Source organism: Heteronotia binoei, chromosome 1, assembly GCF_032191835.1.
Source record: "Heteronotia binoei isolate CCM8104 ecotype False Entrance Well chromosome 1, APGP_CSIRO_Hbin_v1, whole genome shotgun sequence".
NCBI classification, from domain to species: Eukaryota; Metazoa; Chordata; class Lepidosauria; order Squamata; family Gekkonidae; genus Heteronotia; species Heteronotia binoei.
Genome location: NC_083223.1, coordinates 249,342,688 through 249,355,545, shown reverse-complemented (window position 1 = coordinate 249,355,545; position 12,858 = coordinate 249,342,688). Strand labels below are relative to the sequence as shown.

Genomic DNA, 12,858 nt, shown 5'->3' with positions numbered 1-12,858 from the left:
CATTCCTTTGACTCCTGGAGTCTGTTCCCTAGACTTCTCTACCTACATCACACAAAGAGTTTTGAATATTGATCCCACATGAACAACACACTCCGAGGCGAATGGAAAGTGGAAATAGCTCAATATATTAAACTGCAGAGCTGTGTCAACAACTATACTACCCAATTTCTAAAGCCCCATGTACGTGCCATCAACAACCAACTTAGAAGAAGAAGAAGAAGATATTGGATTTATATCCCGCCCTCCACTTCGAAGAGTCTCAGAGCAGCTCACAATCTCCTTTACCTTCCTCCCCCACAACAGACACCCTGTGAGGTGGGTGGGGCTGGAGAGGGCTCTCACAGCAGCTGCCCTTTCAAGGATAACCTCTGCCAGAGCTATGGCTGACCCAAGGCCATTCCAGCAGGTGCAAGTGGAGGAGTGGGGAATCAAACCCGGTTCTCCCAGATAAGAGTCCGCGCACATAACCACTACACCAAACTGGCTCTCCAGCAAGTGAACCCAGCAAGGGGCTTTCAAGGCAAGTGAGAAGCAGAGGTGGTTGGCCACTTCCTCCCTCTGCAGAGTTGTCCTTAGTGGTTACCTGACTCACCTCTGACCCAAGTTCCAGCCCTGCTTAGCTTCTGAGGTCTGACAAATTCAGGCTATACCATGCCACTTTCCCTCCCAAAATCCCATTTAGCAACCAATACCAGGGGTGGCCAAACTGCAGCTCAGGAGCCACATGTGGCTCTTTCACACATACTGTGTGGCTCTTGAAGCCTCCATTGCCCTGTCGGTCTTTAAATAACTTCTCCAAGCCCAGCCAGCCAGCAGCTTGGAGAATGCATTTAAAGTTAAAGTTGTTTTCTTTCCACCTTCCCTCCTCCTCCTCCCCATCTATTTTCCTCCCTCCCTTCCTGTCTTGAGGTTCTCAAACATCTGATGTTCATGACCTGTGGCTCTCAAACAACTGACATTTATTCTATATGGCTCTTATGTTAATCAAGTTTGGCCACCCCTGCAATAGAGCAAAATTGCCCAAGCCCAAAATTGATAGGAAGTTTGGGACAAAAAGCAGGAGTAGTACTAGGGTTGCGGGGTCCCTCCTGGCCATCAGTGGGGGATAGGGTAGTAGGGTTGCCAGCTCCAGGAAACAGCTGTAGATTTGGGAGTGGATCCAGGGGAAGACAGGGACCTCAGTGGTATACAATGCCATAGAGTCCACCCTCCAAAGCATCAAGGGAACTCACTGATATCTGTAATCTGGAGAGGAGCTGTAATTCTGGGGGATCCCCAGGTCCCACTTGAAGACTGGCATCCCTGTTATTTGTGCCTCCCAGCTTGAAAACCACAGACTGTATTTTCAGAGACAGGATGCTTGGGGAGAGACAAAGGACTTTAGCCTAGCGAGAGCAGTTCATACAAGTGTGCTCATCTCCCTGTGACTGCGAGGTCACCAGATTGCAAGCGTGAGTTGATGGCCCTTAAGCATCACAGTTTTCAAACTGCATGACATCATCACAGTGATTTTTTTCAGTGGGAAGCAATGTAGACATTCGGCAAGATGTCATCACTCAGTGAGACAGTGAGAGGGGTGAATCAGTCTTTCTTTTTACCCTGACGTGAGCACTTTATTTACATTGCCACATCTGGCACATCTGGTCTAAAATTGATAGTTGCATGGCAAGTGGATGAAGTCTGAGTGACTACAACTTGGGGGAGGGGAGGAGATCAGCTGCTGGTGATTGTTTTCAACAAAAGTTCTTTAAAAAAAAAAATCTCTTATTTTTGAAATGGAAGCTGTCATTTCACAAACTAAAACCCTTATTTTCATTTAGATATTTATACCTTCCCTGACTCCCCAAATTAGTTTGCAACATGGTCCTCCCTCCTCCATTTTGATGATGATGATATTGGATTTATATCCCGCCCTCCACTCCGAAGAGTCTCAGAGAGGCTCACAATCTCCTTTACCTTCCTCCCCCACAACAGACAGCCTGTGAGGTGGGTGGGGCTGGAGAGGGCTCTCACAGCAGCTGCCCTTTCAAGGACAACCTCCGCCAGAGCTATGGCTCACCCAAGGCCATGCTAGCAGCTGCAAGTGGAGGAATGGGGAATCAAACCCGGTTCTCCCAGCTAAGAGTCCGCACACTTAACCACTACACCAAATAGGGTTGCCAAGTCCAATTCAAGAAATATCTGGGGACTTTGGGGGTGGAGCCAGGAGACATTGGGGGTGGAGCCAGGAGCAAGGTTGTGACAAGCACAATTGAATTCCAAGGGAGTTCTGGCCATCACATTTTAAGGAACTGAACACCTTTTAAATGCCTTCCTTCCATAGGAAATAATGAAGGATAGGGGCACCTTCTTTTGGGGCTCATAGAATTGGAACCCCTGGTCCAATCTTTTTGAAACTTGGGAAGTATTTTGGGGAGAGGCACTAGATGCTATACTGAAAATCTGGTGCCTCTATCTCAAAAAAACAGCCCCCCCCAGCCCCCGATACCCACGGATCAATTCCCCATAATTCCCTATGGGAATCGTTCATGGAGGTGCATGATGACTGTGGGGGTGGGGCTTCCCCTGCTGGCCAGCTGGCTGGGGGAGGGGGGAAGCCTGTAAAACCGGGGGATCCCCCTCTGGGACCTAGGGATTGGGAAGCCTAACACCAAACTGGCTCTCCTTTTATCCTCAGTACAGCAACCCTATGAGGTAGGTAGGCTGAGAAAGTGTGAATGGCCTAAGGTCACCTAGTGAGTTTCTGTGGCAGAGAGGAGATTCACATCCGAGTCTCCCAAATCCCACTTGGACACTCTAACCCTCTGGTATAGAATTACAAAGAAATTCATAGGTGAGGCAAGTTAGTACTTAATGCTCACCCCTTTTTGCCTGCAGCCCTAGATCCAGCCCAGAGGTGACTGCTGTTCTCTGTGTCTCCATACTGCTGTGTCTCCATACTGCTCTTACACCGATAAATCTTGGTTAAGTTTTTCTTTCTTGAATTAAACTGCTTCTTATTGCTGTCTTTCCCCCCTTTTTGGAGACTGGGGTCCAAGCAGAACCGATACAAATCTGCACCACCTTGGGTGGCTTGTGTTGTGTTTGACTTAAGCAGAGAGGTCGGAATCTTTGCTGCCTTCCTCCAGCCCTGGAGAACAGCTTGTTTTGCCCTGTAGTGGGGAACCTTACAGAAGATATTAATCTTCTGCTAGGCCTGAAGAATTCCATGCTGACAGATTAGGAACAATTATAGGCTTGCCTTTTGAGTGGGAAAATCCAGGCCAACTTTGGATTTAACTATTCAGCCTTGAGGTCCCGTCAGAACAAGTGAATGAAAATGAAGAATTTTGCGCCTAGATAATAATTTTCTCCCCACTTAAAAGGATATGTACTGCATTTTAAAAAAGCACTTAGACCAAACATAAAGTAGACATGTAGGATTGCCAGTTCTAGGCTGGGAAGTTCCTGTAGATTTGGGGGTGGAGTCTGGGGAGGACAGAATTTGGGACCTTAGCACTGTATAATGCCATAAAGTCCACACTCCGAAGCAGCCATTTTCTTCAAGGGAACTGAGTTCTGTTGTCTGGAGATAGGGTTGCCAGGTCTGTGTTCGAAAATACCTGGAGACTTTAGGGGTGGAGCCAGGAGAGGGGAGGGTTTGGGGAGGGGAAGGGATGGTACAGTGCCTTAGATCCCATCCTGCAAAGCAGCCATTTTCTCCAGGGGAGCTGATCTCTGCCAGCTGGAGATCACTTGTAAAACTGGGAGATCTCCAGGCCACACCTGGAGACTGGCAACTCTATCTGGAGATTACTAATAATTCTGGGAAATCTCCCAGGCCTGCTGAGAGGCTGGAGGATAGATTTCTGCAGGGGAAATGGCAAGAGCCTTAGCATGGTGTTTAATGCCCTTCCTATACCCTGCCCTTACCCATATTTTCCCCATTCTACAGAGAGCACATCATCAGACACCTTGGGAAAAACGGCAACACTTCCGGTTTTTGAGCAAGCCCTTCAGCCAGAAACAGCATGACAACTGTATGTAGCGTCACATCACATCAGGGGGCTGTGATTGCAAAATCAAGCCATTGACAGGCCAAAATACATGGAGGAGGGTCATCACTTGTGTAGGCCTGTTACAGAGAAAGCTAGTTTATACTGGTACTGATGAGGAACAGTTTCCACAGCTGAAAATCTCTAGATTACAGATAATGGGAATTTCTGCAAAGCCCGGAACAAATGACAGGAAACCCTGACATTCCTTTGGCAATCGCTGCCTAGTGAATAATAAATGTTGGGTGGGATTTAGTGTGGTTGGCGGTGACTGGAATAAGCAAAGTCTCTTCTGTTTTGCTGGGTGTAGTTAGGGTTGCCAAACTCCAGGCAGGGCCTGGAGAGCTCCCAGAATTACATCTGATCTCCAGATTACAGAGATCAGTTCCAAGGGAAGGAAATTGCTTCTTTGGAGGGTGGGCTCTAATTAGTCTAGTATGCTGAGGCCCCTTCCTTCCCCATACCCTGACCTCCCCAGGGTCCACCTTCAAATTTCCATGAATTACCCAACCACATTGGCAGCTCTGTAAATTAGGGACCACTTATTGGTTTCTGATGAGGTTGGAATAGTTTAAAAATCAAGAACGCTTTCACATGTCGGATGACCTTTAAAATAAGGGAATGACTGATCTAACCTAGCAGATTTTTGTTCTCCAATTACTGTCTTAAACAGTTGCCAATCTAGTGAGATATTTTGGGTGGTTTTTCAGAGGGTGATCACTACATTCTTCTGGGTTTCCCTTGGCAGGATTGAAAGTGCCCATTAAAAGAAAAAATAAATCAAACACAAATTGCATAAAAAATATAATGCTGCTAAATGCTGCAAACATTTCTAGTGCATGGGCCTCTTCTTTGGGTATTTAATATGGAGGCACAAATGGACCCACAATTATATATTTGTAAGACTTGTATTTACAAAGGTGGGTGGGGGTTTTTACCTGCTCTGAGCCAGGGATCAAACGTGGCTTAATCTGAGCCAGGGATCAAATGTGCTTGAATTTTGCATCATAATATCACTTGTAATTTGTTCAGAACATGTCAGCCTACATTATTGCAGTCATCTTTACAATAACCTTGTAAAATAGGTCAGTAGTGATCCCTATATTGCAAAGGCTCAAAGAGAATATCTTGTAAAAGATTACTCTGGAAACTCATGACACAAGCCAGATTCAAAGTAGGGTCTTCTTGGTTCCCAGATGAGTCTCTTGAGCTACAGTAATGTGTGTGAAGGTGCTAAGACAACAGAGTGCCTTTCAGCATGTTTAAAATGTCCTTTCTATTGATTAGCCAGACCTCTCACGGCAAAGACCTGGCTTCCAGTCAAGAGTGATATTTTCCGAAGGTCACATTGCATAGAGATAGAGTTGGTCTTTCTGTGGCTATGAGAGCTAGAAGTGCAACCTTCAGAGAGGATGCCTTTTTCTTGGAATTCATACAGGGGAAAGATACCCCCCATTATGCTTTGCTTTGCAAATATTATCGGAGCACCTTTTTGGCCTGTCGCTGGACAGAGTTCCTGAGTTTATGGGCTACTTGGCTGACCTAACAGAGTCATTATTGTTCTTAAGGAAACTATGACTGTTTTGGGGAAGGAAATGTTGAAACGTAGTGCAGAACTGCAGAGGGGGAAAAGAAAGTCTTCAGAGGGGTAGAAGAGTTGGCCAAGATCTATTCCTTCTGGCTTAGCCTTTTTTTTGCCAAGGTCACAGCTGCCCTTCTTTCTCTCACCCTCTACATATTTCACTAGTTCTCTGCTCCCTTTCCTACCAAGCAATGCTTTACAACTGTGGGGAAAATCAACAACGGCTTTCTCTGACACTTGATTTGTGACTGTTTCTGGGGGAAAAAGATATTTGCCTAGAAGATACAGAAAGGGGGTATAGCTTAGAGCTGTGCAAAGAAGAGAGGAGGGGTAGCCTCTATCAGTCTCTGGTGTGGCAAGAAAGCCATGGTAATGAACAGCAAGGAATCTATTCATTCATCATTGATTTCAATGTGTGACATTTTAATTGGACCGCTCCCTTTATCCTGTAAATATCTGCTTGCCACCTTCTTTTTCATATACCTTAATTAGGTGGCAGAAAATAACAGCCAAGAAAGTAGTCTTTATGCTTTCACCTGGGTAAAAGTATGCAATGAGTAGGAGTCAAATCCCACACAAACCCTGTCAATAGGAATGGGAACTGCTTCACCACTGTGAATTGCCCGGCAGATTGTTCCCTCAACGAATCGACGCAGAACAGAACTTCTCAGCGCAGAATTGTTGGTGGTATCAACCCTTCTGGAAACCATGATTTTTTATTTAGGACATTCAGCCCTTCATCCTAGATTTAGCAGAGGGTAGCTATCATAGTCTGTTGCAGCCAACCCCCCCCCACCCCAAAATTCTTGTGACACCTTAAAGAGTAATGCAATTTTGTAGGAATAGCTTTGATGGGCCAGAGGTGGAGCCCATTTTGTTAGAGGTATGAAGCTGGTTATCCTCAATCCCAAGTGCTGAGAGAGATCTTCAGTAGGTGAAGCTTTCAGACTTGGTAAAGGTTGAAGATGGACAACACAGCACCTTGCAGACTTACAAAATCGATTTCAGCATAAACATATTGTGAATCAGAGCTCACTTCATTAAATGCATCCACTTGGATGCTTTCCTATTCACAGCAGAAAGGTAGGGGGAAGGGAGGAGAGATGTTCCAAAGTTTAAAACAAGATCTCATTAAAAGAATAGTCGGTTGTCTCAGAATGGCTGAGACCCTCCCACAACAGTTGTTAGACTGTCAAAGGAGAATTAACATAAAAATCTAGTGCAAGATAAGCAGATGGGATAGGAAGTTACAGAAGGATATGCAGGATATTAGCACCTATTGTGCGTGAAGAATCCCAAGTCCAGGGGGTAAATAGTCTTGAACATGTAAATGAAATTGCCAGACTTGCTGTTGTGAATGTAATGGATATATGCTCCAGTGCATCTGAGGAAGTGAGCTCTGACTCACAGAAGCTGATGCTGGAATAAATTGTAAGGACTTTAAACAGCCACTGGACACCAGTTTTATTTTGCTGCTACAAAGGAACCTGTCAGTCCACCTGGAGTAGTTTTTAAAAGACCTGGAAATAGTTTGAGGAAAACAGTGGAGTGGTGGTTAGAATATTGGCCTTTAACCAATCAGATCGGGGTTTGAAAGCTACCTTTACCTAGTGAGATAGTATAAGACCAGTTCCCTGGGTTGTTGTGTGGATAAAATATAGTGAAACCCATGGCTTAGATCCTAATTTCCCTTTCCACTCACAGAAAAGGGGTAAGGAAACTTTTGATGATTTCCCACTCACAGTACGGCCCCCTCCTTAGACCCTTGGGGGTAGGTTATAGACCCACAGGGGTTATACTTTTGGGGGATACAAGACTGCAGTGAGTGGAGGGAGGTAGAAATCTCCACAAGAGGAAACCTCCACAAATGGGCTGAGTGGGTGAAAATTTGGCAAATTTGGTGAGGTGATGCACACTGGGACAAAAATTCCCAACTTCAAGTATAGACTAATGGGCTCTGAACTTGCTGAGAGAGGGAAAAGATCCTGGGGTCATAGTGGATAGCTTAGTGAAAGTGTTAACCCACAGCGGTGAAAAAGGCAAACACTCTGGTAGGGATTATTAGGAAAACGATTGAAATTTTATTTATTTATTTATTAGGTTCAAGTTTTATATCACCCTTCTCTGGAGAACAGGACTCAGGGTGAGGTACAGTAATACAAATATACATACATAAATTAACAATAAAACACAGTAAGACCCAACAAGATGACATTAAGGCCGCTGATGAAGCCACTGCCCTGTGGTGAGGGGGAGGCAGGAAGACACGAGCACCACATTGATGGAAACCATCGCTGCCCTCAACCAAATGCCTGGCGGAACAGGCCCTGTGGAATTGCATTAACCCCCGCAGGGCCTGGATGTTATTCTGCAGCAGGCCCAGCACTAGGAGTTCTGGAACCCCAGGCTGAACCCAGCGCCCCCCATGGCAAGGAGTCTTCACACGTGGCCTGATTACATCACTGGAAGTGATGTTATCGGTCTGCGCACGCTTCGCATAAACGCTCAACCACCCCTCTCCCTCTTCAAAGGGAGCTGGGAAGAGGCACAGCCTCTTCCCTGCTCCCTCTGAAGTGAGAGAGGGCCAGGTAAGGGGTGGCCTGAGCCGTGCATTCTTTCGTCGAGAACACGTGGCTCAGGCCACCCCTTGCCCGGCCCTCTTCAGTTTCAGAGGGAGTCAGGAAGAGGCAGAAGGAGGTGGCTTCTTCCTCGCTCCCTCTGAATTGGGAGAGGGCCAGGCAAGGAGCGGCCCAAGCTGTGCATTCTCGGGCTGCCGCTTGCCTGGCCCTCTCCCACTTCAGAGGGAGCCGGGAAGAAGCTGCACCCTTCCGGCTCTTCCCAACTGCCTCTGAAGCTGAAGGGAGTAGGGCAAGGGGTGGCCTGAGCTGTGCATCCTTGAAGAAAGAATGCGCGGCTCGAGCCCCCCTTTGCCTGGCCCTCTCCCGCTTCAGAAGAAGCTGGGAAGAAGCTGCCTCCTTCTTTCTTTGCAGGGTCTGCATAAGTGGGAATGGGGAGGGGGTGCCTGCCCCTGCCCCCTACCCCTAAGGTGAGGTGGCGCTCCAGGCAACCGCCTACCTTGCTGACTCCCATGCGCCAGCCCTGTTCCACAAAGAACTCCACCAGGAAGTCGGCTGATATTGTAACACAGCTAATATTATAATGTCCCTGTATAGCTGTATGGCATGACATCATTTGGAATACTGTGTACAGTTCTGTACAGTTCTGTGTTACAGTTCTGAGAGCCAGTTTGGTGTAGTGGTTAAGTGTGAGGACTCTTATCTGGGAGAACCGGGTTTGATTCCCCACTCCTCCACTTGCAGCTACTGGAATGGCCTTGGGTTAGCCATAGCTCTGGCAAAGGTTGTCCTTGAAAGGGCAGCTGCTGTGAGAGCCCTCTCAGCCCCATCTACCTCACAGGGTGTCTGTTGTGGAGGGAGAAGATATAGGAGATTGTAAGCTGCTCTGATTCTCTGATTCAGAGAGAAGGGCGGAGTACAAATCTGCAGTCTTCTTCTTGTAACTCAAAAGGACATGGCTGACCTGGAAAAAATATAGAAGAGGGCAACCAAGATAATTAGGGAGTTGGAGTGCCTTCCCTATGAGGAAAGACTGATGACTCTGGGACTTTTTAATTCAGAAAAGGGAAGACTACCGAGGGTGGGGAGAACGCAAAAGAAGTTTACAAATTTTGCATGGAGTAGAGAGCGTTCACAAAGAAAACCTTTTCTCCCTCTCCCAAAATACTAGTACCATGGGCATTAAATGAACCTGATGGGCAGCGGAATACCTCTTTACACACTGAACTCTGATTCCGCATTAGCCATTGTCTCAGTCTTGTTTTCGGCTCTCCATTTTGTGCAAGGCAGGGAGCAATCAGGGAACACACAGCCCTGCACCAGAGATGCCAATGCGAATCCAGGAAAAAGAGCCGCTGTGAGGAGCCCCACACAGAAGGGAGGCAAGAATCAGTTTGCTGCCAGAGGATGTAGTGATGGCCATAGGCACAGACAACTTTAAAAAGAGATTAGACAGATTTGGAAGAGGTCTAAAAGCAGCTACTAGCTGTGGTGACTAAAGGGAATCTCCACCTTCAGTTGCAAAAAACATCTGAATCCAAGAGCCAGGAAGCAACATCAGGGAAGACCTTAACCTCTTTGCCCTGTTGTTGGACTTCCAGAGGCATTGGTTGGCCACAGTGTGAGACAGAATGAGGGTCTTCTAGGCTGATCACTGGTCTGATCCAGCAGGGTTCTTATGCTCTTATGGGGAAATTGCTGTTTATGTAGCAAAACACTGCACACACAGCATGGGATCCAACCCTATGTTTGCTGCTCTCCCTAGAGGAAGGGAGGGTAAGAATGCAGCAGATGGCTACTGCTTCTGGTGTAACAACAGGCAGTGCAGGTTCTCTTGAAAGGACACAAAAACCTAACCAGAGGCAAAAGAAATGGATAAACAAAGGCACAGTGGTCTCTCTTGCAAATGGCCTTTAATACCTGGTCACTCTTTCTACACTGTCAGAAGTTAAAAGCTGAAACTAGACACCAGCAGAAGATCCAATTCTGAACCTCACCCCCACCCTCCAGGAATTATTTGGCTGGGACTCTTGGGATGGTAGTGGTGGTGGAAAATGCCATCAAATCACAGCTGACTTATGGCTTCCTCTCATGGGGTGTTCAAGGCAAGAGACATTCAGAGGTGGCTTGCCATTGCTTGCCTCTATATAGCAACCCTGGACATCCTTGGTAGTCTCCCATCCAAGTACTAACCAGGGCCTACCCTGCTTATCTTCCAAGATATGATAAGATCAGGCTAGCCTGGGCCATCCAGTCACAGGACTCTGATTCTGCCCAGGGACAGGCAGCCTTTAAATGGCAACACTAAAAAGTTGCCACATTTTTTTTCTGGCCAAGTTCTTAGGCTTTTAGCTGCTGAATAAGAAGCAAGGATATTAAATTTCCCCCCAGAATAGTAATGATGCAGGGATAGGAAACACTACCTGCTGAATTTCTGCTTGACATGCAGCTGATCATGCTAAAATTTGAAAGACACACAGTAGTTTGGCCACTAAGTGGCTAAGGAAAAACTTATGAATTGACATGCCATCACAACCAACTTAGGGTGACCCCATCCCATTCAGAGTGTTGAAGGCGAGAGACGAGTGGGGATAGTTTGCCATTACTTTCCTCCACATAGCAACCTCAGTCTTCCTTTGTGGTCTCCCATACCATGGCTGACCCTCTTTAACTTCAAAGGTCTGATGACTTCAAGCTAAACTGGCCCAGCTGCCAAGGAAAAGCGTTGCTGAAATGGAGACGAAAATTGTATAGGATGCCTCCAGTGGGAATGTGAACTTTGTCTATGAATGTAATGCTACAGCAACAGATTTTGTTAGACATGTTTGATATCCAAAAATGATCAGTTAGCATCTGTGTAGTGGTTTTGAGCATTCCAAGTGCAAACTCAATCTTTACAATACTCCTGTAAGGCCTATATTTTCTTTTCTATATTGCAGACATCAATACAGACATTGAGGCTGACATTAAGAAAAGGCAGTTGACCTAAAACTACTTAATGAATTCAAGGCCAACTTGAGATTTGAACTGAGGACTTCCTGGTTTGTCTCTGTTCCTTTTCCCCCTTCTATTTTTAACTTGAAAGCTACGTTAAAAAACACTTTTAAATGAAAGCATAAAGTTGGTAAGGCATACCACAACTGTTATTTATTAAGATATCTTCTCCACCCCTGTATCTTGGGGGATTATAGTACATCCCTTAATTGCCTTTTGGCCTTACAACAGCCCTGTGAGGGTGGTCTGGCTAAGGCCACCCAGTGAGTTTCACAGCTGTGAGGATTTGAATGTGGATTTCTCATTTCTGAACTCAACACTCTCTTGGCTTTGTAACATTAGGACTTAAGTGGATAATAGCACAGTAAAGAATCTGGTGTTTCACACACACATCCAAAAAGGATCACACACTTGGAAAAAAAGAGCAAGGATAACTAAGTTTTCAATATGTAGTGTGTGTGTTTGTGGGTGTAAAACCAAACGCTTCCCCCAGCACCATATCAGCACCTTATCAGCACCTTACCATCTAGGTGCTTAAGTTGTGTTGGATACTATTTTGCTAATTCTGTGATTCTGTAATTTTACAGATTTTGTCATTATGATATTGTCTAGTCTGGATGTGGTTTGATTAATGTTTCTGTAAGGTTTGTAATGTTGTAAGCCGCCCAGAGCCTGCTTGCAGGATAGGGTGGGGTATAAATCAGAAAATTAAATTAAATTAAACCTTTTAGAAATCTTATTATTTGCAAACACATTTTTGGAATTAGGTATATATTTCTTACCTGGTTGGGTGTTTGCTGTTTGCACCTGACAAGGAGTGTTATTACAAAAACATTATTATCTTCTTAAAAAGAGAGGCACTGGGGCTCACGTGACACTCTTCAATCTAAAATCCTGGGTCATAAGTTTTGGCCTGGTTGCGGTTACTTAGCGGAGTGTATAGGGAAATACAACTCTGTGCTCAGAATCCCCTGGGGGTTATTTCTTATTATACGTTTCTAAAACAGAATCCACCCTGACCTGGATAGCTTAGACTAGCCTGATCTTGTCAGATCTCAGAAGCTAAGCAGGGTTGGCCCTGGCTAGTCTGTGGTTGGGAGTCCTTCAAGGAATACTAGGATTGTGATGCAGAGGCAGGCAATGGCAAACTACCTCAGAACATCTCATGCCTTGAAAACACCACAGGGGCTCCCTAAGTCCGCTGCAACTTGACAGCACTTTCCATTGCCCACACAAAATCTACAAAGTTTAAAAAAAACCTGGGAAGGAGGGACACAACAGCACAAATAAGATGAAAACAATAATGGCCACAAAGGCCCCACAATCAATCAATTATATGTTGAAGTACAAAATGAAGCCTAAGGGAGAAGGCCCACGTTTGTCTGACGCTGATATCCCAGCAGGGAAGCAGAGGCCTACTTAAAGGGAGGCAGCAGCTCCACAGACTCGCAGAGAAGGCCTCATTCCAGGTATTGCAGGCACACAGAAAAGAAGGTCTGGTACTGGAGGCATCACTGTATCCAAAACATTCAGGGCTTTAAAATGTGAAAAAGAGCACTTTGAATTGGAAGCCCATCTAGCTATGAACCTTGCCTGATTTACAGCCATTCAAAATGTATTATTATAGGTTTTTGTCTTGGGGGGAGGAGGGATTTAAAGGGTTGAGTATTTT

At 45.8% G+C, this 12,858-nt stretch overlaps 1 protein-coding gene across 1 annotated transcript in view; it reads left to right on the top strand.

The window, feature by feature from the left end:
* The window catches only part of RELA (RELA proto-oncogene, NF-kB subunit), a 542,238-nt gene that overhangs the window by 81,157 nt on the left and 448,223 nt on the right, over nucleotides 1-12,858 (top strand). The gene's annotated exons all lie outside the window — the stretch shown is intronic.